Here is a 25,171-nt window from a genome sequence, read left to right as displayed (position 1 = left end):
GACCCTCAACCCCAGTTTCTTACTGAATTAAAATGCAGTCTAGTTTTCTGAAGACATATAGGTGGGAGAAAGTCAAGGATGGGAGAATGTTTAATGGAAACTGGCAAGCAAATTATTAACTCGTGGGCTTTCTTTAAAAAGAACAATATGTGCATATTTTGTTGACCAAATACAACTCTTTCTGTGCAAATACTTCATAACTTGGTTGCAGAGAAGACATGAGTCTGAAAACTCCTTTTTCACTTTTATACTAAAGCTGGATTTAAGCATTATAATGATTTGAATTATTCAATACCACAGATGTCCTCAGATCTTCACAACTGTTACAATCCAAGAACCCAAATGGAGTGAAAATGAGATCTCAGGCTCCAAAGAAATTACAACGATAAGTCACAAATATGTAATGGACAGATAAGAGGAAAAAAAATAGGATGAACATGTGATAGTTGGCATGTGGCAAGACGGAATCTGAGAAATGAATTTCATCGAAATGGAAGATGAAATAGGTGATACATTTTATAGTTACCTATTTTTACTTTGAAGATTGGATGGAGAAAAGCTATCATCTTCTTGGTTATATTAGGACTCAGCAAGTAGATATTCATCTATGAGTTAATTCAACCATTCCTTTAGCAACCATAATAAGAAGTGCTGTTGACTAGAAGTAAGAATGCCAGCTCTTTCTTGAATGAGAAGCAAACTAAAGCTATTTCTTCTTTTTCTGGCTGTTTGATCTCAGGCTAGCATGACTGTAAGTAACTTCATTTCAGTTTTCTTATTTGTAAATTAAGTATGCCTACCTCATGAAGGATCACTCTAATAAAATTGCAAAAAAAAAAAAAAAGGTGGGGGGAATAAAATATGTAAATAGATTTTAGTCCAATGCCTGGTACACAGTATGATCTAAAGTAAGTAATTGTTATCATTTCTGAGTTCCTGTTGTTTACTAGGTACCATAGCTAACATTTTATATGACTTACGTCATTTAATTTGCACAACTTTAGCTTGGTTGGGAATAATTATTCTTCTTTTAAAGAGGAGAAACCCAAGATCCAGAAAACTTACATAATTTGACCATGTTTATTCAGAAGTGGTAGAAATCTGAATTGAACTCATAGCTTTCTGTCTGATGTGGTTTGACTGTGTCCCCCAAAGCTCATGTGTTGGAAACTCAGTCCCCAGTACAATTGTATCAAAAGATGAGACCTTTAAGACATGCTAAGGCCATGAGGGCTCTGCCCTCACAAATGGATTAATGTTTTTGTGGTGGGAGTGGATGACTTATCACAGGACAACTGCTTAAAGGATTTTCATTAAAACAATGTGTTGGGCCCTCTTCCTCTCACTCTCTCTTGTGCTTGCTTTTTTACTCTTCTGCCTTTGGCCAGGGGATGACACAGCTAGAAGGCTCTTACCCAGTGTGGTTCCTTGATCTTGGTCTTCCCAGCCTCTAGAACTATAAGCCAAATAAACATCTGTTCTTTATAAATTATCCAGTTTTGGCCAGGTGCAGTGGCTCAAGCCTGCAATCCCAGCACTTTGGGAGGCCCAGGTGGGTGGATCACCTGAGGTCAGGAGTTCGAGAACAGCCTGGTCAACATGGTAAAACCCCATCTCTACTTAAAATACAAAAATTAGCTGGGAGTGGTGGTGTACGCCTATAGTCCCAGCTACTCAGGAGGCTGAGGCAGGAAAATTGCTTGAATCCTGGAGGCTGAGGTTGCAGTGAGCCAAGATCGTGCCACTGCACTCCAGCCTGGGTGACAGAGTGAGACTCTGTCTCAAGAAAATAAAAAGAGAAAAGAAATTATCCAGTCTTTACTATCTGTTATGGCAGTACAAAATAGACTAAGACACTGACCTGCAAGTCCTTGCACTACCATTTCCTTTTGTTTCCATTTGTTTTTGCTATAATTTTATCATGCATCCCTCATTTTAAGGATAAGATTATTTTCTCTACAGCCATTATTAAGAGTTATTTAAAACTGCCTTATAATGCTGTTCTCTGGGGTTTTCTATATGTTTATCTTCTCTTCCAGAAACTTAATTGATTTCCCTTAAGAAAGATAATGAGTCATGACGTACTTATCTCAGCATTTCCCCTAGGACAAAATGAATACATAGGTGCATAACAGCTGCTAAATAAATGACAAAATAATACAGCATAGGCTGTATTTTGCTACACTGTAATTCAGGTTAAGACTTACATTTAAGGCATCTTTTTATCTTCAGTACTTAGAATGTTTAAATGAATGAGGAAATAACACCCAGTTCAACTAAATGAGAAAATAACCCTAACTAGCCATAAGGAATGTTACTTCATTACAAAACCATCTATTGAATGAATTGTTTATGAAATATTTTCTGCTATTTAAAATTTTCTCATTTTCCAATAACTGACATATAACTATCTTTATATCACTGAAACTTCTAGAAATGGAAAAGAACGCTTGCATCAATCAACACTTGATTGCATTCAGGTATAGTAATTCTGATTACAGTAGCTTTGATACATTTTTATGTTTTAATTTTCTCCCTATATTCCAATTGACTTGTAGGATGTTCTTACAGGGAAAATAGAGCAAGCAGGACTTTTGACATAATCAATTTGATTTCAAATTTGGGTTCCATCTCTTGGGTTGTCCTTTCTTATGGGAGAACTATCAGAAAGAATGGAGGCTATTTTGAAGAGAATAGCTATCTAAATCACCTGCATTGGCAAAGAACCATAGTAAAACTGTATACATTCATACTGTTTGTGTGTGTGTGAGAGAGAAAATTTATCTTTAAATAACTACTTTTCAATCAATTAATCAGTAAGCATTTATTTAGTACATAATCTATATTGGACACTCCGCTAAATGCTTTTGGAGACAAATTTATGACATAGTTGTTCCATATACTCTTACACTAAATATTTGATATTTAGAATTTTCCCTGACAAACGTGCTCCACCTAAACTCTTCTAACATCCTATAGCTTCTTTTATTGTCCTGCTATTTTTGCCTGTCTGCTCCCATGGATTTGTCTTTTTAGACCTTCTCTGGCTCTTCAGCTTTGATGTCACCACTTACATTATATAAGTGAATTGTGCCTTGCACAATGCCAGGATGTGTCCATCCTATATGACCATTGTGGATTTATCCCAGATGAATCTTTTCTCTGACTCTTTCTATAAATTATAGGCTTCCTTTTGAAGATGAAATAATTCACTGTCCATGAGTTAAACAATTCTGGGACAGGTGACTTCACTGGTCCTGCCTTAAAACATACTATGACCAAGCAGTATTTTATCCACCAACTAATCTTTCTCAAATCCAACCACTTCCCCACTTTTCAAGACACACCTTATTCAGCTCAGGTTCTAATATCCCATATACACCCTTCTCTAATTTTCTCACTTTGAGATACTACAAACACTCTTCTAAGTTGGTGTTCTCCATTACTACACAGTGGCCTAATAAAGTGAGCTTTTTGGGGGAGTTGGCAATCAATACCTTTTAAGTGGGATTTCCTTTCTAATATTGTACCCTCTTCAGCCTAACTTGTTTTCAGAGTGCATGGTAACCAAATAATTTAAGCATTAAAATTTCTAATGATTACAGAATAACTGCACAACAGCTGCTAAATAAATGGCAAAGTAATACAGTATAGGCTGTATTTTGCTACACTATAATTCAGCTTAAGACTTACATTTAATGCCTTTTTATCTTCAGTAATTAGAGTATCTAAATCAATGAGGAAAAACACCCAGTTTAACTAATTTTCATTGAAAATTCTTACGGTTACAGAATAACTACATTTTAAAGAGCAAAAGGAAAGAAAAAGAATACTCAGAAGAAAATTCCAAAACCCATAAGTAAATGCAGGTTCTGGTGTGGAAGAAATGCCTTCAGTTTTGAATCTGCAAATACATGATTCCATAGGTACATGAGCACTCTCTTTTCTCCTAGGTGTTCTACTTAACTTTCATAATTGCTAATCTCTGTGTCTGGCATGAATCTAAGGGTCTTACATAATTCATTTTGTTTAATCATTACCTCAAATAAGATTTTTATTTTTGTCCCATTTTATAGCTAAAAATACTAAGCCACAGACAGGTTAACTAACTTGTCATTAGGCATAAAGTTAGTAATTGATAAAGCCAGGTGGTATCATAGTAGAACTGAGACTTGAAGCCTCTATGGCATACTACGTTCTTGAAATGTATGTAGTCTTGTTGTCTTAAAGAGGCATAGGGGCATGCTGATTATGACCACATTTGAAACATTCACCAGATGGGTGATTAATGATTTATTCATCTTGTATTATAAATTTAAACATAATTTAATCACTGTCACCATTATCAATTGTGCATGCTAATTTATTGTATAATTTTATGTAAAATACATGAGCATCTTTTGTATGAAAATCCTAAATATCTCCACATATTAACATAATTCAATGTTTTATTTGTATGCATTGTTATGTCAAACTTGAGTGACAAGTTGAAAATATATAATATATTTTTCAATCTTGATTATAGTGGTCAATATAAGATGGTTAGTTACTTTTTAAAACAAAGATAGATTTTCTAATAAAATGACTGAAATATATATAATAAAACTATTTTTTTCACACTGTCCTTATTTCCAAGGTTACTCTCTCAATGTTGTGATTTTAATTTCCTTTATGTTTATATTACTAGGCATGATGGATTAAAAAAACACATTTATGATTAAGATTTGAGAAGATAGCTTATAATTAGTACAGTAAATTGCGAAAATACACACACATTATGGTTGTCAATTAATATGTAAAATTACATTTCTGAAGTAAGTATATTTTATAATTTTTTAAAATATTTGAATTATAATGTGACCTTCAACTTACATTAAACGTTTAAGAGCAATGTATTTCAGGAGGAATAATATAACCAATGCTTATAATGCAGTGCTCATTTACTCTTGTCTGCATTATGGTAAAACTTCCTGACTCCCTTGCCTCTTTTTCTTCTGAATTTCTCTCTACACTGTCAACAAACTGATCTTCATAAAATGTAAGAACAAAATTAACCTTTATTTGAAATTCTCAACTGTCAAATAAGTAAAATTTAATACAAGTATCTAAAAAGGTGCCCAACATCACCAATTGTTTGAGAATTGCAAATCAAAACAACAAGATCACTGCCCATCTGTTAGAATTGCTGTTATCCAAAAAAGATACAACAAAAGATAATAGTGTTGATGAGCATGTAAAGAACGGGAGCCATTGCATCCTGTTAGCAGGAACTCATACTAATACAGCCATTGTAGAAAACAGTACGGAAGTTTCTCAAAAAATTAAAAATAAGACTACCATATGATCCAGCAATCCCAATTCTGGGTATATATCCAAAGGAATTAAAATCAGGGTCTCAACTAGATAGATATCTGCACTACTGAATTAATTGCAGCAGTATTCACAATAGCCAAGATGTGGAAACAACCTAAATGTCCATCTACAGATGAATGGGTAAAGAAAATGTTGGATATACATACAATAGACTACTATTCAGTCTTATAAAAAAGAAGGAAATCCTTCCATCTGTGGCAACATGATGAACCTGGAGGAGGTTATGCTAAGTGAAATAAGCTACACAGAGAAGGACACATTCTCCGTGACCCCATTTGTTTGAGGAATCTAAGCTAGTTGAACTCAAAGAAACAGAGAGTCGAATGGTGGTTCCCAGGAGTTGGCAGGGAATGAATAGGTATTAGTCAAAGAGTACAAACTTTCAGATATGCAAGATGAATAAGTCCTAGAGATATGCGGTACAGCATAATGTCTGTACTTAACAATGTTGTACTGTATACTTAAAAGTTCACTGAGGGTCAATCTTATGTTACATGTCCTATCACAAAAATGTAATAAGGAGGGCAGAAGAAACTTTTGGAGGCGATGAATAGGTTTATAGTGTAGATTGTTGTGATGGTTCCGTGGGTATACACTTATCTACAAATTCATCAAGGTTTGTACATTAAATATGTAGAGTTTCGTACATCCATCATAACTCAATAAAGTTTTTTTAAGCAAAATTTAAACTTCCTTGCATGACCTCTAATATCCTCCACAATTGGACAACAGCTACCTGATATTTGAGTCATTCAGGCCATTTTTTTTTTTTTTGGTCTGAATTAATTATATATTTTTAAATCCGTGTGTTTCACTCCTGTTTGGCGTTTGCTCACTCTCTAGTCTGCTAATGCCCCGTGTTTTCTTGGTCCACTATCTTGAAGCTTCAAGTTATATACTTTGTCAAAATTAGTTATTGGAGTTTACAGAGAACTTTTTAAAAATCTCTTAATTTTCATGTAATTTTTTTCTCTCATCCACCTAAAGCATTGTTTATGTGACTATTCTGTAGCCTTGAAGGTAGAAAAAGGTTTTATTTATCTTTATATACCCAAGACAGAACTAACCACGGTGCTTTCAGAAATTAGGGTTTTATCAAATTAGGTACTACGAATTATTTCCCAGGATGGTTTGTAGACAGTATGGCATATATTATCTTCTAAAAATAACTAACCTCAAAGGGTTTATAAATTGCTGTACTATGAAAGAGAGATATTAAAATCAAACCAATTATTTAACTTCACATAAATAAAGCATAAGATATATTAGAAATTTTCAGTTTCTAAATATTAATATAGAAAGGAAAAACATGAAGCGTATATATTTTTAAACAAAAGTATTAATACAAGAAATTGAAAGTGAAAAATTTTAGTCTGTAAACTAAAAGAAAGAAACTAAAAGAAACTAAAACTACAGAAGTTTTAGTTTGTAAGTTTAGTCTGTAAACTTATCATAATTCCAGTAAGAAAGGCCAGATTTAAAGGTGGAATAATTATTTTTAGGACTAGTAACAGTTTGTTAAGATAGACAAATAATAACATAACATACACAGTAGCTAAGTTCAAGAAAGATCTAAACAAATGTCATGTATCACTAATTCATGAGTAGTTATTCTAAAAATTTAGAAATCAAATAAGAAAATTATATTATTTTCTTATTACTTAAATACTTTTTTATTACTTAAATATATTTATTTTATAATATATAATATAATTTTAAATATATTTAAATTAATGTATATAATTACATATACATTTGGTATATAATTATATATCTGAAAATAATACACTATTGAAGGAAGCAGTAATAATAATACTAGTAATAATATTCACCCTTATTTCTAGTAATGTATATCATAAACAAGATATCTCCCAGGGAACCAAAAATAATGGCAGCAGTTTAAACCCATGCTCCCAAATACTATTTAAAATTTAAAACAGAGTATCAAGGATACACAAAAATACCAAAACAACATTCTTTCAGCATGCCTGAAGACAAAGAAATAGTTCAAATTTTAAATTATCTGCATATTAAAAAAAAGAAGTAAAACACGAAATACCAAGAAGCAATATCTCACACTTTTGCCACAAGTCTTTGACATGAACAAGGTTAGTCCAAGAAAAACTCCATGAAAGATGGAAAAGAGGACATAGTAGTTTTTCTCAAATATGGCGCGTTACTGCTCCATAAAAAGTACCTCCACCGTTTGTATGCAAATATTGAAAAAGTATCCTGGTAGATCAGAGTACTTAAAAACACATGCTGTTTGAGAAGCCCATCTTTGAAAAGTATAACCACTAGAGGAGAAAACTGTTAAATGGTATGAATAAGTATCACTTGGCAGTTGGATGGTGAAAAAAAAAAAAAGAAGCAAATTTTATATATTAGGACACTAAAGAAAAAAACAATTATTGAATTAAGAATCATGTAAACATTCCAAATCCACAAAACGAATAGACAAAAATTAATAATATCATTAAAACTTACAAGAAGATTTCAGAAAACATGGAACAAACACGCCTTAGCTGATAACATTCATCCATCCAAACTAAATTTAGTATATTTAAACTGATTTGAGTATATCCAGAATAGTATTTGGGAAAATTAGAAACCATCAATTACAAATTCAAATTTTTTTAAAAAAAGAAATAAATATTTTTTAAAATGTTGATTGAAAGAAGGTTGGTTGGAAGACAGGAACATAATCATCTTCAACATGAAGAATAATTTACAAAAAGTCCAAGGTAAATGGATTTGAATGAAAATTGAGTAAGCCTTTAAGGAAAGTTAACACCATAAAAATAAACAGAGGTTAAAAAAGAGGTGAAAAAGTCAGAGATAAAGTGGTAAAAATGGAAGGCTAATAAAATAATAACAACACAAATAATCAGAGGCCCTAAAAAACAAATATTTAAATCTATAATCCAAGACAACTCCCCAAAAGGCCTAAGTGAATATATTAAAAGGGAATGTGAGTATTTGTGCAAAATTAAGCAACAATAATCAAATCTAAGACTTATAAAACTATTTAATTTCACAAAAGCCTCCAGGCAAAATATTGAATAACTGACTAGAACAAGGGTACTAGACTGGCATTGTCACCCAAACAACCAGAGAGCACACCTAACTTCCAGATTTTGTTTTCTAAAGGCTTACCCTCCCGTAGAAGAATCCAGAGCTCCTTGGAGAAATGGCTGACTTTCTGTTGAGGAAAGAAAAGTGCAAGACGAGCCTTGAAAATGCTGTGGTCCCAGAAAACAAGGAAGTGCTAACTGCAACATTGGCCTTTTCCATTCATCCTTCATTGATATTCCTACAGTTTCCAATGCCCAGGAGTATGGATTTTTTTTCTGTTCCACTTTCATTCAGTCTGCCCCTTCCAGCAGCAAATTCTGTTGCTTTTTGCAATGTGAAGGTTGGTGGGGAGGGTAGATTAAGAGTAGGAAGCCCCCACTGATGAACTGCAGACTCCCTCCCATTATTCTTACCTGGAGTTCAGTGATGTGTCTTGAATAAAGGACTTTCAGTTTGTTGTTTGCCTCAATTTACCGACCTGGTTTTGATAACTTCATCAGGTTTTGTCATTAAGTTTTGGGAAGAGATTTTCATGTTTCTCTCTCTGCCATTCTGGAATCCTCCCAGTATGAGTCTTTAGTCTTTATCTCCAGTTTCCTTGGCTGAAATGGTCACACAGAACCTTCTTGACTGTCATTTTTATTCAGAATGTATAACAAAATAATGATGGGAACAACTAAAAAGTACTTAATTAGAAGAAATCCAACAATCAAATTATTTATAATAAAAGCATCATATATGTAAAAGGAAAGGCATTATATTTAACTGTAGGTTATTGTTTTCTTTCAATCTCAGCTTGACTACGGACAACGTGTTGGGCACATGCCATTGAGTTTTATCTCTAGATCACAATTTCCTGATATAAAATAAAGGTGTTTGCCTAGATTTTCTTTAGACTTCTTTCATTCAGAAATTCTATGGTTCCATGAGAAAATAGCTAAGATGTCAGTTTTTACAACAAATACGTAGGAAGCCTAAATAAATGTGAAGCCTAAAATAAGTGTGATGAATGTGTGAATTGCCCCTAACCTAGGAAGGAGGAGAATTGTGAATTCATATGACTCTGTGAGAATATTAATATCGTAATCAATGTTCAGTTTGATTTGTATGCTGGTTATACATAACTAGCCTTAGAAGGTCAGTCATGAAAAAGGTTGTACTTGCCAGAAACCTTTTTAGTCAAGACATTATAAAAGGAGAGGATGTGAAAAATACTTAAATTATATGTTATATGTAATGACATTGAACTGGCAGGAGATAGGCTAATGTATCTTTTGGATATTGAATCTCAGCGATCCCCAGGCTGGATATTAGTAAGATTTGAATGTCATTAAGTTGAACAATTTTCCTTCAAAATTTTGCTTAAATGAATTTAATTTCCTTAATTAAAGTTACTAAATATAAAATCATTTGATAGTCAAAAGGTCAGAGGCTTGCTTTATTTTAAGAAGTGTAACACTATTCAACTTGAATGATTTATTATAATGGAAATTAAATCCAATGATTCATTTGAGAAAACTGCAAAAGATTATCTTTGGTATTTGTAGTCATTCTTAAACATTTGTACTTGATACTAAATTTGCCCTAGCTTTGGTCCCTGGGTTGTGACACAAATGTAATACTTGAAAATAATTATTGTACTGCATACCCGAGACTAGAAAGAAGTCAAGTATTTCTAAATCAGACTCAAAAAGTGGCAATAATGAGGAATAAATGATAGCTGCATGTATTCTCCACTAATTTTCTAAATATTTCTTTTCACAATACAGAGGAATTCTGTGGCTGTGTAAAAATATATCATAAAATACATATAGAGTCAATACCAGTCAATGGATGAAAGGAACAGATTATCCTAGCAAGCTATTCCAGTAACTAGTCAGCAATTATTTATTAAGTTCCTAACACAGGTCTGTCATGTGGTAAGTTTGCGATCCATCACTGAGAAAAAGTCAAATATGCACAGGTATATATGGTAAGTGATTTAGTTTAGGTAAAATCAAGATAGTATTATGTAGTTTGGATTATCCAGTGTGTTTAAGGTGCACACAGGTTATCTGGGAATTTGCTGAAATGCAATTCTGACTTAGTGGTTATGGAACGGGATCTGAGATTCAGCATTTCCAACAAACTGCCATCTGATGCCAACGTAACTGGTTCGTGAACCACACGTTGAGTAGCAGAAGATGAAGACTCTCTTCAATGTTCTCCAAAAGAATGACTCAACTTTTACAATCAGATGTTAAGATACATGAATTGATAATCGTGTTTCTGAGGAGCTGTTCTCACTTCCTACTTTGTTCTTGATGAATCATGTTTTAATGAACTGAGAAAGATAATAAGCAATACATGATTCTTCCACATTATTTTCTGAATTTTATATTGTTTAATATTTGTATGTTTGGTTCTGATCTTCCCGAGTTTGAAAATGCATTCTATTCAGTCATTGTATTTCATACTTACTATTCATTTCTCAAACAACTAGCCCATTTGCTTTATAAATAAGTATTATTTGAAGAGGTTGAATGTCCACCAAATACCAAGGAGTTTGCTTTGCCAAAACAGTCGTGAGGAATCTGATTTAGATTTAGAAATGTTGAAAGGAATATTAAATTAGCCAAGTTCCAAATTATTTTTGTTTGGAAAATAAATCAATCTAGTCTAATAAGTGTTTAAAGAAATAGAAAAAATAAGTTTTCTGATTTTAATTTTAAAATATTAAAATGTTTTAAAATGTTGGACTAGTATCCCCAAGAGTGTTTGTCACACATGTTCCTCATGTTCAGGTTCGTGTTTCTTGCCATGTACTGCTTTCTTTGCCATTGGTTGGACCGTTTCCTTTCTTGTATTGAAACATTTTAATAATGATCTGAATTCAATCGGTCTTGGCTTTCTCCTTTAACTCCCATCTTTTTTTCTTCCTTTCTTGCCAGTTCGGGCACATGCCACAGTATTCCAAATCCTAAATATCACCATGCCATTTATGGAAGGATTCTCCTCTTAAGTTTCACCTTGTTGTAAAATATTAGCATAGCAGAGACACTGAAGGGAAAAAAAAAAAGTAAAATAAAAATCAAAACGTCTTTAGTTTTTCTCTGGGGATTGGTAATCACTTCAAAATTGGTAATCACTGCAAATCACTGAAAATGTTACTCTTAAACAAACTGATTATAAACAACAGGAAGGCATGGGGAAGCTTCCCTAATGAATGAGTTCACCTTACCTCTCAGCCATCCAACAGTCAGAGGACCTGTGGGGAATTACATCCTCCCCACTCTGGCTGATTAAAAGGCTGACTCCTTCCTTAAGTTTCCTGGAAACCCCAGAAACAGACACAGGTGGAGGGTCCCCAAAATGAAAAATATTACAATCTGGAGCAGGGTAAAGCATACTGAGAGAAATAAATCTTCCCCTTTGGGAAAAAGATAAAGAAGCGTTGCTTGGAAAATAAATGTTTTTGTAGCATTCGGTACTCAAATTACCATGTTAAACTTTCAATAAAGTCTCATTAATTCAGCCGCATACAATTAAAATGTTGTGTTTCAATATGCAAGACAGGGACACATGAGGAAAATATTAAGCCAGATGACAGGACACCCAGGTCAGAAGGAAAGAAAGCCCCATAATGGAGTGAAGAGTTTTTCCTTGGGAAAAGGCACATTTTTCATTGTTCCTGTATTTCTAACAAGGAAGGGAGATCCAAAATTGTGTGAAAAATCTGTTTGGTTCAACAAAGTCCTAACACATACTACTAAAGGGACATATACGGAGAGAAATTATTCTGTCGATCACCAATGTAAAGCTCTTCTTTAAATGGAAAGAGAAGTGCAAGGGTCAGATCAGAGTGAGCAATTTGTGTTTCTGTTTATGCAATAAATGACAAGGGGTTCTAAGAAGAAGAAGAAAAAAAAGCAACTGATATTTTCAGTGAAAACAATATTGTTTTCCTCCTCTAAGCGGAAAATACACAAAGAGGTTAGACTAATCTGATAGAAATAAGAGGTCAACAACTGGCTCCAGTGAAATGTCTGCAGGGTACTTCAAGTGAAATTAACCAGTAAAGCAGTTCAAATATATAAACACTTGGTTTAAATATGAAAGTATGTGTGTGCATGCTATGCAGTTCCATTTCTACTCATTGTTCTTTAAAAGTAGGCAGAATTCTGAGATAACCAACAAAATCTCCACACCTTGGTGCACAATCTCTGTATAATCCCCTCTCTTTCACTGTGGGCAGGACTAAAGATATGATAAATGTCACATGCATAATTAGATCATGTTTTATGTTAACGGTGAAGGGATTTTGCAGATATAATTATAGTCTTAATTCAGTTCATCTTGAGTTAATCAAAACTGAGATTATCCTAGGTGGGCCGGACCTAATCAGATGAGCCCTTCAAAAGAACTGGTCCCTTTCTGAAATCAGAGAGGTTCAAATCATGAGAGCAATCCTCCTGTTGGCTTTGAGAAAAACAAACAGGTAAGCTGTGAGAGGATCTATGGGGGCAGTTTTATGGCAAGGAACTCTGGGCAGCATCTAAGAGCTGAAAGTGACCTCTGACCAATAGAAAAGAATAAAAAATTGAACCCGTGTCCCACAACTGCAAGGAATTAAGTTCTGTCTACAATCTGAATAAACCTTATGAAAACCCTGAGCCTCAGATAGGACCCTAGCCAGGATGTCATATTGATTTCAGCACTGTGAGGCCTTGAGCAAAACCCCAGCTAATACATTCCAGACTCTTGATCTACAGGATCTGTGAGACAAAAATATACATGTTGTTTTAAACTTTAAAATGCTACCACCATTTTGGAAGATAATTCATCAATTCTTAAAAAATTGAAACAGTCTTACCATGCAATCATCAGTTGTGCTCTTTGACAGTTACCCAACTAATTTCAAAATTTAAGTCCACAAAAAATCTTGTATGCAAATGTTCATAGCAGCTTTGGTGATAATTGTCAAAAAGTAGAAGCAACTAAGATGTTTGTACATGATCAGACTAAGGACTTTGTTAAACCAAGCAGAACAAACTGTGCTGCATTCATCGGATAAAATATTATTTAATAATTAAAAACACATGTGTGTGCACACACACACAAAGCTACCAAATAATGAACATATATGGAGAAATCTTAAATATGAATTCCTATGTGAAAGAAACTAATGTGATAAGGCTATATACTGTATGATTCTAATTATATGAGATTATGGAAAAGACAATCTAGAGAGTGAAAATATCAATGTTTACTGTGGGTTTCAGGGAAAGGGAGGAGGATGAATTGGTGAAGCAAGAGAGATTTTAGGGATAGTGAAACAATTCTGTGTGTTACTGTAACGGTGAATGCATGACATCATGCATTTGTTGAAACTCATGCAACTGTACAATGTGAAGAATGAAACTTAAACTACAGACTTTAGTTGATAATAACACATCAGAATTGATTTATGAATTGTAACAAAGGTACAACACTAGTGCAAGCTGTTAATAATAGGGAAAATTGTGTGCATAGAAAGGGAAATATGGGAACTTTGTCCTATTTGCTCAAATTTTCTATAAATCTAAAACTGTTCTAAAACATAAAGTCTATTAATTTTTTTAAAGTATCTCAAATGATAACGAATTTTGGTTACAGAAAGAGGGCATGGTGAGTGTTTGGCAAACTGGAGATTTTATATATCTTCCAAAGGAGGCTCTCACTACTCAACTCTGCAATTTTTAACATATAGGAAAATGGAGCCAATATCTCAAGATATTCTGATTTCTTAGGAAAAACAAAAACAAAAATGGTTTCATATACACAGTATTCTTATTTCAAAATATTGAAAATCAAGTCAATTTGACAAAAATTAAAATAATATGTTCTAGTCAGATTTATACCAAAACCAAAACAGTTCTATTTCTCCTTAAAGAAAATTCACTTGTTTGTAAACTGGCAATAAATTAATATGTAGCTATGGCAAGTTCCATTTTGTTTGATATTATTCACACAGGAAAATTCAGTCCTAAAATAAATCAGCGCATCATGTGCCAGTGTTTTGTCTTATATAAGCCAATTTCCCAAAAGTTGTATTGTATCTGGGGTAGTTTCTTTTTGGTTTATTCAACAAAATCTAATTTACTTTCAACCAACCCTTTTTGTAAGTACAGGAAATCCTCTTCCTCTGTCATGGGAGTCACAAATTATGCCATTAAAAAGATTTATTTTGGACTGGGTGTGGTGGCTCACGCCTGTAATCCCAGTACTTTGGGAGGCCGAGGTGGGTGGATAACCTGAGGTCGGGAGTTTAAGACCAGCCCGACCAACATGGAGAAACCCCATCTCTATTAAAAATACAAAATCAGCTGTGTGTGGTGGCACTTGCTTGTTATCCCAGCTACTCGGGAGGCTGAGGTAGGAGAATTATTTGGACCTGGGAGGTGGAGGTTGCAGTGAGCTGAGATCACGCTATTGCACTCCAGCTTGGGCAACAAGAGTGAAACTGTCTCAAAAAAAAAAAAAAAAGAGATATATTTTAGTTGCATTAGTCAAATGGTGGGTATAATGCAGAGACATACCTGGAATGAATGGTGGCCTTTAAATCCCTTGATGTTCATATTAGCATCAGTTAAGCAACAGTGCTACAGTGTGGTATACTCACTCTATATTTTTTCTAGCCACAAGACTCATGAGAGAGGAGTCCAGTATGAATTAATGAAAAATCCAAATGGCAAATTGCTTTTAAAAAAATTAAAATTTACATCCAAACACATAAAGGAATTGCAAGCAGTACAGCAAAATAGTGCTTAAGTGGAATTCCCAGACCATTAACTGTAATGGAAACACAAGCACACATTGTAGAAAGGCATGCATTAAAACTTGTGTAATTAGAATAGGCAATTATAAAAATTTTAAAAATATACTTGATTACACCTTACATTTGTGTTTGTTGTAAATACACAGAAACACAAAACCAATATATACTTGACTAGCAATGTTAACAAAGCTTATTATATCATAGCTAAGAAAATGTTTATTGAACTATGAAAAATTACTGAATGAGCTTTACAGATAATGCAACAATTAAGATTTGGTCCCTTCTCTTAAGGAATTTATATTTTACAGAATATATTAAAACAGTTATATTTTAATATAACTTGAGTAAAAAATATGCTTTGAGAACCCTAAAGGTGAAAAAACTAATTTCAAAAAGAAATGAGAGAAGGCTTTCTTAAAAAGAGGTTGCATATGAGATGTATTAAAAATGGAAGATTCCAACAGAGAATGTGCAAGTAAATTCAAATTATGATACAGAGTTTGGAAAATGTAGGTAAGGCTTTGTGTCCTCGACAGATAATATATTCAGGATATTCTATTTCATACTCCCTGAATATATAGTAAAAGGATATATATCAACATGTCACTAAAGTTAGTGGTAGTGGAAGGTAAATTAATTTCTGGATTTATGTATTTACTTTAGAATAATGTATACAATCAATACACTTTGATTATTAGGCTCTGAATAATTCAAAAAGGTATAATTCTATACTACTCTAACACAATGAGAATTAAAATTCAGTGGTCATAATTCTAGATAATTATTGATGTCCAAATGTAAAAAAAGATTAATTGCAAGATGGATGCATAGATAGAAAAACAGTTGTAAGAATTGAGTCAAACGATACCTGTTATTGTTAAAACAGCATTCACTTTATTGAATTATTCATAATTTGATTTAATCAAATGGAAAAAAAGCTGTATGACATAGGAAGAAATAGCCAAACTACAAATTATGTTTTCATCACACAAAAAAATACTAGCTAAAAGGTCATTTATAACTTTTAAAAAACTGTTAAATAATGAGTTTTTTAAACCAAATAATTTGAGTTTCACAGTATTAATACATATTCTTTCATGAAAGATTGCATCATCTTCTCTTTTTCACACCTTCTGCCTCCTTCCTTTTATCTACCAATTTTAATGCTGATACTTTTCACCTTGTCAGGGATTTTAATATTTACATTTATTATCTAATCACTTTTTCAGTTATTTAAGCTTAGTTTGATATTTAAATAAATTTGATTCTTGTACCACTTGTATACATCACCTTTCAATTACCTGCTTATTTATTTCAATTCATTATTGTTTGACTTGATTGCCTGCTTATTTATTTCAATTCATTATTGTTTGACTTGATTGCATCCTCAAATAACTTTCTTTTTTCTTCATTTTTTAAAGACCATATGACCTCAATGATACAATAGTCTCATTTTTATTATCTTAAATGTCTAGCTATTGCCTATATGTTATAAAGGGTGCTTGATGGCATGTATTTGTGGGTAACCCGTTTGTTTGGTCTCCACCTATGTATATAGCCATTGACTCTTTATATTCTTACTATAGATACTATAGAAGAGAAAGATGAGGTCAGTCTATTTTTCAACTCTTGTTGGCTACTTGCTTTTCCACCTGGAGGCCTGAACAATACCTTTATTTGTGATGATATTGTTGTTAATGCAGTAAGTTAATGCAGTAAGTTAACCAAATTTTATAACCGTATTGAGGTAATGACCTAGAACATATTATGCTCCTTTAAAAATACATTATCTGTTTTTTCTTCCTCGATACCTACATACTGCCTTTCTTACTATTGTTTCTGAAGTTCAATAGCTTAACAACAAGATGTTTTGATGTTGAGTACTCCAAATCATTTTTGTTGTCATACATACAATGTGTGTTTTCACCATATAGAGCCAATGACTAATTTCCTAACAATTTTTCCATATTTTCTTTCTGAATTTTTTGTGTTAAATCTTGTATTAGTTAGCTCAGGCTGTCATAACAACATACCAGAGACCAGGCCAACAGAACAACAGAAACTCATATTCCTCACAGTTCTAGCGGCTGGAAAGTCCAAGATGAAGGTTCAGCATGTTGAGATTCTGGTAAGGGCTGTCCACCTGGCTTGCAGAAGGCTACCTTCTCACTCACTGTGTCCTTACATGGTAGAGGAAGAAAAGGAATGCAAGATTTCCAATATCACATTTTATGTTGGCGGCCACACCCTCATGATTTAATCTCAACTTTATTATCTCTCAAAACTCTATCTCCAAACATGATTGTGAGTTCTATGACTTGAACATACAAATTTTGAAGGGACACATTCAGTCCATAGAAAATATATTGAGATAGATATATATTTTGCACACATACACACACACACACAATACATATATTTGTCCCTTGTGTATATAATAGATACAATATATTCATAACAAATACATTGACATGTCAATTTCAGGATACAAGTAAACTGTAGGTTACATTAGTTTCCTATGGTCTTTGTATTTGTCATCTTTTCCTGAATTGCTTTAGTCTCTTTTTTCTAACCCTTCACAGCAACTGCATCATTTTTTTCTGTGCAATATGTTTTTGATTAAATTAACTAATATTTGGCCATGTCTATTTTGTTATTTGTTGTTTCCAATGCATGATTACTTTATACTCAATGTTTTCCCTTGGTGCTGCTTTAAAAACAAAATCTCACGCATTTTTCATAATTAATGTTCATTATACACTTATTTCATTGAATTCAAACTATCACCTAATCCTTATCAGATGGTACAATTTTAGAGAACTCTTTTATTGAAGTAGTTTCTATTCCTTTGGTTATGTTTTGCTCACACTACATTTGAAGAGTTGCTAGCTCATTTGGTTTTCATCTTGCTCTTAATATGGGCAGCTAGATTCAGATAACTTTGTGTTCTGACGTAGTTAGGGCAATTCTTTTTGATATCTTGTCTAGCTTATCTAGCTGGACCAATAGGTATGGCCTTAACTTTTCCAAGTCTGTGACATAATATTGCTGATGAAATTATACCTATTGTAATATTTTAAACTTTATGTTTATTTTTCTCTACTTGATTATGAAATAAAGAAGGAACCATTTGTGCATCAGCCTTATTGTTTTTCATCTTTACCCAGCAACTCCAAGGCCATAAAATTAAATAGTAGTTATTGGTAGGACACAGTTTCCAAGACCCAAAAGGAGGAGACAGCAAGAAGAAATTTCTTATAGGTGAAGGAGATTAAGTAAGCTTAGAGAAAAGAGTAAATTTGAGGTCTTTTTCAAGAACTTGATAAGAAGAAAAGATTTTTAGTTTTAACTGGGTGTATTCTGCAGGCTTTAAGGAACAATAGTAAGTGGCCATGTAAGTTTGATTTCAGTTGTAATGATGAAAATTAATGTATTATGTTTCTGCACATTAACTGACAAGCATAAATAAATAAGAAATAAATTTTTTTTTTATTAAAAGACATGTGGAAGACTGAAACATATTATATATATATAAATAAATATATGTTAATAATTCATGGTAAACTATATGAACATTAACTTCAGGATATGAGCTTAATTATTTAAAAAATGACATTTATGAACTATGTAAATTGATATCCAATTAACTTGCTGCAGCTATCTCATTAAATGTCAATTAAGTGTATTAGCATTCTATACAATTTCATATATCAATATGAATTTAACTGTACCTTTATTGCCATTGTAATTTTGAGTTAATTACATGGTTAGATGATTTATCTTTTGCATAACTATTAAGTCTTAGGCTCTCTTCTTCAAAAAATAAAATTGGTAGCTTTAAAACTCTGAAAATACATCTCAAAGCATCACTAATTTTTTGCCTTTATAGAAATATTTGTTTTGAAGCAAAAGGCAGATTTCACATGGTTTGTGGTTTCTGGATAGCATTTTCTACTCTTTTTAAAAATAAAATATGAAGCACCTACATAATGCATCATTAAAGTTATTATCAGGTCTTTCAAATTGTTTTTATTTGCTATTCCATTTTGACTGTCTGTCTAATTATAGGAAGATTTTCTGATAACTGAGAAATATCTTAATAAAACAGGATATAATATACCCTATTAAAATACACACATTTTTATTATTTTGATAAAACAAGTTTTATTTTGCTCCAACAATTCCCTGAATGTCTGTCATGGTATCAGTCACTTACCAAGTTTGAAGTAGTTGAAAAGATTATGGGTTTTATAATCAGATAATTTGGGGATCAAGTATCTCTCATACCAGTTTATATTTCTTTGGCTGGAGAAATGGTTAACATTTATGCCATTTTAGCCTGTTTCCTTATTGTTAAAATATGAGTAACTACTGCATATTGTTGTGCTGAATATTAAGTCTAAGTATATGCATGAAAACATAATGCTATGAATAATAGGTATGAAAATCCATAATCAGTAAATACTTGCTTTTATTTCTATCATTTCTAAATTTTGGATTTTTGAAACTACTCCATTGATTGGTACATACCACAAGCCTACTCCCAAATAATTTTACATGTGATTTAGGAATGGGATGCATCTCAGGGCAACTATTAGTCTAAAAATCTGCACATGAAAGATAAATTAGTTATATAAATGTGAGCATGTACAGGATCATTGTCTTGTCTCATTTACCTTGTTAAAATAAAATATAAATGATGAATGATTCACTCCATGCTTGTACAAAACAAGAACCTCTTAGGCATATATTTGCTTATGGTTCAAGTGCTCACAAATTGATACATCCAAATTCAAAATATTGAGAAAAGAGATGCCAGAGAATCAATTCCTGGCTCTGGGCTGAAAGGTGGCCATTCAGCAGAGGCCTGAAAGTAAATTTGGCAGTGGGACTTTTTGCTTTTCTGCTTTAGTTTCACATAGCTCAGTGCTCTCAGCAATGTGACCTGGTTACCACTTTGTTGTGTGAAATTTCGAGGTATGTTTCAATTGTAGAACCACTTTTTCTATTAGCTATTCTCATTAACTCTGTCTAATGCCATTTTTCCATCTTATCAACCTTCACATTGCTTCCGTGTGAAAAAAAATGATGAGTGGTAGACTCTTCACCTTTCCTCCCCTTTCTCTGCCTACGCAGTGATGACCACCTCCCTGCTTGACAACGTCACTTGTTACTTTGCTAATCTCTGCCTGTTTAAGTCTTCTCTAAAACCTCCAATAAAATCACCTATAAAGCCATCAGTTGTCAGGTACAATAATGAATGCCCATGGAAATAAAATCACCCTGATGAAATAGAAGGAAACTTAAAATCCTTGCCCATGTGCTTCCAATTAAAAATTTTTCCTCTGGCTTACCATTATTTATAGCACTGTTAATGATGGAATTCACATGGAAATAAATGTATTTCTTGTCGGTGATAATTCATGAGGCCCATGAGCGTATAAGTGCCTCGAACAGAACATCCTACGTGGTGGTTTGAGACTGAGGGTCACTGGGGACTGATGTAGAAGGCCGGGAACGGATTTCACCTGCAGTTTCACAATGGCCCTGTTGAGCTCTGGGTCTGACTGATAAAGATGAACAATTGTGACCACCAGAGGCAATTCGTAGAACAATTGCAATGTGACTCTGCAATATCAAAATTGCAATATGTATGGATGGCGACCCTTTCCAGTCAACTAAGCAATGAAAATAAGGTTGCTGCTAGTGGTCAGAACACCAGCATTTCGATAAAATGCTTTTTTAGCACCTCTAGGCCACATGGCAGGTAGGTAGCAGGCAGAAGACTGAATTGGAAGTTGTTAGATTTTTATTTTCTAAGATTTAATAGCCTAAGGTCATATTTTACTTCTTCCCAGAGTTCTCAAGTTTGACAGGAATTTCAAGGATTTCTCCCCATTTCATGGACACAAAAGATATTCATGAAAAGAGAAGGACATTATTAGTCCTAATGAGAGTGTTCATGCATTGACTGCATCTTCAGGCACTTTATATATTTACAGCTCACAAAACAGCTTTGCAATGTAGGCATTTTTTTACAGTGATTTTATATGTGAGAAAACTGTACCTCAGAGACTAAACACTGAGAAAGCTATTATCCAAACAGACCTATTGGTCTCTCGAACTCAGATTCTTTGAGCTATACCATTCTGCTCATGAGTTAATTGACTAACCCACGAGTTCATATTTTCCATATCATTACAGATCTCATTCCTATTAACATATTGTCCCCAAATCTCCAAATTTTTCTTGCATAATTACATTAATACTATTTTTCTGGAGGAGTCTGTAGAAGTTTAGTCGCTCAAGAGTATTTCCTTCTGTGTTGTCAGGAATATATTTTGTTGGTACACTCCATGCATTCTCTAAATTATCTGATTTTCATTGATTTTGACTGGTGAAATCATCTATTAGTATTCATTAGGAATGAATACATGAATGCTATGTCTGCTATTGCATGCCTGATATGGAATGGCAAGGTAAACATTTGCTGCCTCAAGTACTTCAAATTCCTACATCTTTGTTTTGAAATGTTTAGTGAGTTGAAGTTCTCCTGCATTTTACATCCTGTTTTTCTTTTTTCCACACACAAACACAGACATGTTTGAGTAACCAGTTCTCTAAACTCTAAATCTATTAGGAATAATTATAGCAATGATGATTGTGCCAGCCAAAAGTTTTAATGTACGTTCATAATTTATTTAAATCACCTGTTGTGTTTCATTAACTCATCGTTCAAACACTGCAGCCATCTCTTGTTTTTTAAAATAATTAACAGTTGTTCTATTGAAGTTGCTAAAATCTTGCTCAATTTATGTTATACATTTTCAACACAACCTTTTTTCTTACTTTTAATTATTTTAAAAATGATTTTTGTAGCATTTCAATTTTTAAACCCATTAAATATTTCCCTTAAGTAATAGATTTTATCCAATAGTATTTAGTAAATTATACACATTTCTTAACAATGGTGAGCATGTCTAAAATTCCAGAAAAGCCTTATTATATCTAAGTTACTTTGTGTTTAATTGATTAGAAAACATTATGTATCCATAATTAACTCTTCTTACTATGTATAAATATTGGGATATTTCCTAAGAGAACTCAGATATATATTTGCTTATCTCTCTAGCAAATGGGAAGGCTGAAACTGTCTACTGCCTCTTGATTCTGACAGTTGTGGAACCCCTAAATCTGTTTCCTTTAGGCCTCCTGGAGAAACTCTACTGTTGCTTGGATTAATATAGGCCAGTATCTAAGGTATCTTATACTGCAGTAACCTAAAGAAAGTGTCTGCATATTTTTGCCAAAATCATGAAAAAATGATTTCTCTTTGACTGAAGCTTTTATTTACTGCAGGAACTTATTGCTGATCCTGTGGAAGGGTTTTCAGAAATGTATTTTATTTGTTCTAAGACCACCACCTTTCTTTTTTAAAAGTCATTTTCTGTGCCCTTTGAATAATCCAATCACTCTGTTATTTCTTAGGTTGCTATGATGACACATTCCTGGATTCCAGTCTTCCTACATTTTTAGGCATACAACATAGAGGCAGGGGATAAAGTCCAGTGGATGAATTTTTCAACAGTGAAGGTAACTAGTAAAACCTTCCCCCATGTTTTTTCTATAGCATAGGAGGAGCGTTTACAGTTTTCAACAGAGTTTTAAGGGGATTTGTGAAACAAAATAGAACAAAATGGTCTTTTATGCAGGTGATTAGGCATATTATAAATAGGTTGACTTCCACTGCCACTTAAAATTTAATAGAGAAACCATAAAGCATGTGGAAGATAATATAGGAGAATATCCTTATGACATGGGGTGGACAAATACTTCTTAAATGGTGGAGAATTCACAAAAGAAAGGTTTGATAAGCTGGATGTAGTTAAAGAAAGGAATTAAGAGTTCCTTTCCATCAAAATAAACTATTCAGAGAAATAAAATGCAAAGTAGAGAAAGAAAATGTTTGCTATGCACACGTCTGACAAAAGACTTACATCTAATATTTATAAAGAATATCTTTAAAGCAATAAGAAAAAGACAAAAAACACTTTATAGAAAAAAACAAACACAAAAAATAGCACAGGCAGTTCAAAAAAGAACATATCTAGAAGGTCAACACACATATGTGAATCGTATTGGTCCTTTCTCATGCTGCTAATAAAGACATACGTGAGACTAGGTAATTTATAAAAGAAAGAGGTTTAATTGACTCACAGGTCCCTATGGCTGGAGAGGTCTCAGGAAACTTACAAGCATGACAGAAGGGGAAGCAAACATGTCCTTCACATGACGGCAACAAGGAGAAGTGCTGAGCAAAAGGGGGAAAAGCCACTTATAAAATCATCAGATCTCATGAGAATTCACTCACTGTCACTAGGGCAGCATGAGGGTAACCATCCCCCTTATTAAATTACCTCCCATCAGGTCCCTCCCACGATACATGGGGATTATGGGAAATGCAATTCAAAATAAGATTTGGGTGGGAACACAGCTAAATCATACCATAAAGTTTTACAAAATGGTACTTCATTAGAGAAATGCCAATTAAAAGGCAATGATATCAAAGACATACCAGTATACGCTCATCAGAATTGCCAGCTCAGTCTCCTGAGTCTAGTATCATCATCACACCTCTCTAGCTGACCACAGGACCCTGGAGGCCCGAAGTGATGCTGTCAAGTGTGAGTCTTTCACGGTCTTTCTGGCACTCTGCTGTGTTTGGGTTACAGAGCTGTCCTCCTCGTGGTGCTCTCCACTGACCCCAGGCTTGGACACCAAACTCCCCCACCTTAATGATCAAGAAGGTATCATCTGCCATGTCCATCCAAGACCTGCCATCTCCTGATATGCAACAGGAAAGCTTCTCTGAGACTCATTTTTTTCTCATCTGTAAACTGACTTGACATTTGTATCTACCAAGTTTCGTGTGAGGCTTAAATGTAATAAAACATGTTAAACCAAAAAATAAAAAATAAATAATTGCTTAAATTAAACAAACAAAAAATAAATAAATAGACAATAGACAATATTAAGTGTGTTGACTAGCATGTTGAACAATTACAGGTCTTAATAATTAAGGGTAAATTAAATGTTACAAATACTTCTGAAAACTTGTTTCCAGTATCTATTAAAATGACATGTCACCTAATATTTTGTACACACACACACACACACACTCGCACAGGATAAATTCTAAATTGTAATGTGTCTGTGTTTCAGTCAACTGGTATATCCATATATATGCATTGAAAGATACAAAGAAGAATGTCAACAGCAGCATCATTTATATTGGCCCCAATTTTGTCAAATTTTCCAATGCTCCTCACAAGTGAATTGGATACATAAATTATTGTATATACAATGAAGTACTGTACATCAATTAAAAACAACAAATTACTCCTATTCGTAAGAACAGAGATAAACCACACACATGATTTTGAGTTCGAGTGAAAGAAGTCACTGATGAACGAGTACAAATGGCTGCTATTAAGATGTATTACTTGAGTGAGATGGTATCTCATTGTGGTTTGGATTTGCATTTCTCTAATGATCAGTGATGTTGAGCTACTTTTCATGCATTTGTTGGCTGCATGTATGTATTCTTTTGAATAATGTGGCAATTCCTCAAAGACCTAGAGGCAGAAATACCATTTGACACAGCAATCCCATTACTGGGTATATTCCCCAAAGAATGTAAATCACTTTATTATAAAGATACATGCATGTGCATGTTCATTGCATCATTATATATATATAATGTTATTCATCATGAATAACATTAGCAAAGATGCTGAATCAATCTAAATGCCCAACAATGATAGACATAGACAGGATAAGGAAAATGTGGTACATACGCACCGTGGAATACTGTGCAGCCATACAAAGGAACAGGGTCACGTCCTTTGCAGGAAGGTGGATGGAGCT

The 25,171-nt window shown here is 33.4% G+C and overlaps 1 long non-coding RNA gene across 1 annotated transcript; it reads left to right on the top strand.

The window, feature by feature from the left end:
* Positions 1 to 313: 313 nt before the first annotated feature.
* LOC105467620 (uncharacterized) lies at positions 314 to 25,118 on the top strand. Its single transcript, XR_011625666.1, has 5 exons — positions 314 to 751; positions 2,435 to 2,480; positions 8,524 to 8,708; positions 22,733 to 22,837; positions 23,977 to 25,118. It is a non-coding gene; the product is annotated as an uncharacterized lncRNA (long non-coding RNA).
* Positions 25,119 to 25,171: the final 53 nt, after the last annotated feature.

The sequence above is a fragment of the Macaca nemestrina genome, chromosome 7 (assembly GCF_043159975.1).
Source record: "Macaca nemestrina isolate mMacNem1 chromosome 7, mMacNem.hap1, whole genome shotgun sequence".
Lineage (NCBI taxonomy): Eukaryota > Metazoa > Chordata > Mammalia > Primates > Cercopithecidae > Macaca > Macaca nemestrina.
The sequence above is the reverse complement of the archived record's forward strand: the minus strand, read 5'-3'. Positions and strand labels throughout refer to the sequence as shown.